The sequence below is a fragment of the Apium graveolens genome, chromosome 9 (genome assembly GCF_009905375.1).
Source record: "Apium graveolens cultivar Ventura chromosome 9, ASM990537v1, whole genome shotgun sequence".
Classification (NCBI taxonomy): Eukaryota; Viridiplantae; Streptophyta; class Magnoliopsida; order Apiales; family Apiaceae; genus Apium; species Apium graveolens.
In genome coordinates, this window is record NC_133655.1 from 166,861,524 (window position 1) to 166,866,144 (window position 4,621).

Sequence of the window (4,621 nt, forward strand, 5' to 3'; positions counted from 1 at the left end):
TTGGATTTGTCCACCATGTTTTTGTTTGGCTTAGTGAATTTTGTATTTTTCCTGAACTTCATCTTTGCAAACCTCCTGGACAGAAAAGCCAGATGTTCATCAACATCATCAGAGTCATCCTGACTGGAATTGTTTTCATCCTCAGCTACCTGCTCCTTACCCTTGCTTGATTCTGATTTGCTTATGCCAATTTTGAGACTTGGCATTATCTTTTTCTCATTCATGGCTTCAACCTTCTCACTGTCAGCTACAAGTGCAACTGATCCTCCTTTTCTCTTCCCTTTTTCCAACAGCTCATCTTGCTCCATCTCAAGTTCATATGTCTTCAAAATTCCATATAATCTTTCAAGTGTGAAGTCCTTATAATCTTGAGAATTTCTTAGAAAAACAGTCATAGGCTTCCACTCCTTTGGTAGAGACCTTAGAAATTTTAAATTGGAGTCCTTGACTTGGTACACTCTCCCATACAACTTCAATCCATTCAACAGTTTCTGAAATCTGTTGAAGGTATCATTCAATGATTCTCCTTCTTCAAAGTGAAAATATTCATACTGTTGAATGAGAAGCTGCATTTTATTTTCTCTAACTTGCTCAGTGCCTTCACAGATAAGCTGCACAGTATCCCAAATTTCCTTAGCAGTTTGGCTGTTAATGACATTATCAAACATATCTTGATCCAGGCCATTAAACAGAATGTTCATGGCTTTCTTGTCCTTAGGAACCTCTTCAATATCTTCAATAGTCCATTCTGCTTTTGGCTTGGGAATAGACTGTCCAACAACAACTGTTGCAGTAGCAGCTGTGGCCACCTTGTGAGGGATGTGAGGACCATTTTCAATGCAGTTGATGTAGCTTTCATCTTGAGAGAGAAGATGTAAATGCATCTTCACCTTCCAGTGATGATAGTTATCTCTTTCCAAGATTGGAATCTTTACACCAATATCCTTCTTACTCATGATATTAGTAGAATAGATCTTTAAACTATTTGTAAGTTAAGAGCTTGCTCTGATACCAATTGTTATTCCTAGTGGACTAACAATGAGATTTACAGAAGGGGGGTTGAATGTAAATCTCAAAACTTTTTCAAGTTTTGAGCAGTTTCTAAGGCTAAGTGTTTTTGAGAACAAGTGTGTGTGAATTGCTTGAAGCCAATGCAGACAGATATATATTCAAACACAAATGTAAAGAGCACCAAGATCTTAAAAACTTTTCTGGTGGATTTGTTGTTCCACCAGAGATGTGTTATTTCAGAAAATCTGTGATTCAAAGAATTAAATCACAGCTGCTTCCTAGTACAAACTAGATGATTTTCTCTCTGGATATTTCTAAACAGCTCAGGAAAACTCACTTCTAATTACTAGCTGCTACTTGGTTTATATATCACCAAGTTTACAAGTGAAGACAAAACTGTAAAATACAATTAAAAAAGTTCTTCACATGTTTCTTCTTCATTTCTCTATCAAATGCAATTTAGGCTTGGCTGTAGATCTTTGAATACTTCCTTGTTTGCATCAGAATGGAAATGCTGCATTTTCTTGATTCCTCCTAGAGGCTTCCACATTCCAGTTTGTCTCTGTCAACCCATGTGCCTCTGTCAGCTTATGAATTGTCACTATCAACTGCTAATGAACTAAGCATTCGTTTAAGCTTTCATCCATTGATGCCTTATCCGTTGAGGCTTTATCCGTTGAAGCTTTATCCGTTGATGCATTATCAGTTGAAGTCTTTATCCGTTGAAGCACTTATCCGTTGATGGATATTATCTGTTGAAGCATTAGAGACATCCGTTGAAGCTTTGTTTCTTATCCGTTGAAGGTCTTCAATATCAGTTGATACTTCTTCACTTATACAAAATTATAAGGCATGAAATATTTATAATTAGCCCTCCTATTTGCATATCTACTAGTAGTTAACATGACTGATACTTTCCTACAACATCTAAGAATTACAACTTGAATCCAGAGAATCAAATGTGCTACAATACTAAACTTATTGCTAAGTAAAGCTACTCCTTCAACGGATAGCCAAGATGGTCTTATCCGTTGAGGCTACAAACACTAGATTTCTACTTAAGTGTTTTGTTTAACTTATCATCACACTAATACACATATTCCTAACAGCATTTGCTCAAATACAAACCCATATTAGAACACAAACTACAAACCAATAACAACCACATGTTTAATCCCTTTCTCTCTCCTCCATGTGCACTATATAATCATGTATAAATTTTCCCTTTCATTTTTAATTTGACTTTTTCCGTTGGTCGCTTAATTTTTAAAAAAAAAATAATTTCACTGTATTTTTCTCCATGTCCCAATCATCAATTTGCATAGCATATTCGCTATATTTTGGCGACAAATCAGTATTTAAGCTTACTCGAATCACTAAGATGAAATCAATACTATTCCAGGAACCAGTAGATTTTAGTGATTCTCGTAGGCATAATTAGTGATTTATCGCCAAAATATATCAAATATGGTATTCATACTGATTGTTGGAAGATGTAGAAAAATATAGTGAAGTTATATTTTAAAAAGAGTGCACCAATTAACGGAAAAAATTCAATTAAAAATGGAGGGAATTAGGTAGAGTTATGTGTGGGAGGGTATATTTAAATTGGGTGTGGTGTAGTTTGTAGTTTGTATTTTAATTTAGTTTGTATTGGAGTAAGACTCTCTTTCTCTCTCTCTATGTCTCTCTCTCTCTCTCTATATATATATATTTATTTATTTAGAAGATCTCTGTAATACAAGAATGCACACAACTGCTTACAAGTATTACAACTTAAAAATGAGAGTGCTCAAAGATACAACATACAAAGACTCTTTTGATAATTTCCTGCAATTCTTAATTTTAAATACTTGCTACACTTGGTTTACATATCACCAAGTTACATGTGCAATAAGATAAATATAAAACCTAATAACTAGGTCCAATCACATGTTTTTTCATTTCTCTATCCAATGCAATCCAGTTAGATACTGCATATTTGAACATCCCTGTTTTGCATGGAAATGGAAATGCTTCATTTTCTTCTGAAACCTGAATCCAGGATACCATATTCTTTTTGTATACAATCAACCCATGTGACTGTCAAGTCACTGTCAACTTCTATTTAAATTGGTTATCCGTTGAAGCTCCACCATCATTTGTTGACATTTGTTTAGTTATCCGTTGATGCTTTAATAGTGTCATCTATTGATGCTTGCATATGAACATCCGTGGAAGCTTTAACAAATATCAGTTGATCAGCTTATCCATTGAAGGTGTCTTGAGTAATCCGTTGAAGCTTGTGGTTTATCCGTTGAAGGTGTATTCCATAACAGTTGATACTCTTTCACTTATACAAAATTGCAAGGCATCTTCTATATACAATTAGCCCACCTATTTTATATATCTTGCTAGTAGTCAACATGACTTATAATATATTATAACTTCTAAATCTCAATAGTGTTTATGGTATACAGAAATGTGCAACAAACTTATTTGACTATAAGCTACTCCATCAACGGATAGGTTACTGTGGTTATCCGTTGATGGTTACAAAATCATTTAACTTATCTGCTTAGAGTGTTTTGGTAAGTTATCATCAAGCTTACAACATATTCCTAACAGTGTATAAGTTCTTACTTTCAATCCAAATGGTAAGAAAGTTTGATTTTTAGAACTGGGTGATTTTTCACTTGGATGATCAATTATTCATGATCTTAGAGCTACTATTGATCATAATGATGAATCTATAGAAGAGATCAAGTATATCAAATAGAGAATAGGGATGTATCTGAGTGTTCTTGGAGAAAATCTACTCAAGAAATTCTTTGATGATGCTACTGGATTTGCCAAGGTTGAGGACTGGAGTTTAAGTCTGATACACTGACTGTAAGATTGAACAGTTTTTAGTATTTATGCATTTAGATATTTTTGACATCATCAATTAGAAACTTGTACATATTTACATAATAAACAAGTTGAGGAAGATTGTTAGATGAAATTGATGATATCATTATTTAGCTATCAGAGTTTTCCAATCAGCATTTAATATCAGAGTTTGACAGAGATGACGTCATCAACGTTTATCGTCAGTATTTGAAGATTAGTACTTGTCATCAGTATTTGTCAATCTGGAAATCAGAAGATACCAAAGGAGGATATATTTGCAGAGATATGTTAGTGTAGGACTTTACTTATTGTAGCAATCAATAGATGGATATGTATTACGATTTCTTATTTAATTGTAACATATCTTTTAGATTGATTGTGTAGTTGTGCAGTATATAAGCACATGTTAAGTTTACATTGTACGTGTTCGAATTGATATATCATTCATATAACCTAGCAGTTCTCAAGTATATCTCTTCATCCTTTGAGAGAGTGTTGTAATAAGTTTTTATCCATTAATTTAAAAATTGTTCTTTCTGTTGAGTTTGTTAATTCGATTTGATTGTTCAAACTGTAGTAACCCCCTCTACAATTGATTTAAGGCCTAATATATGCTGATGACAAATACTGATCATCAAATACTATTGACAAATATTGATGATATAATTCTTTGTTAAACTCTAATATCACAGATACTGATAACAAACTCTGATAGCCTAAATATTGATATCATCATGTA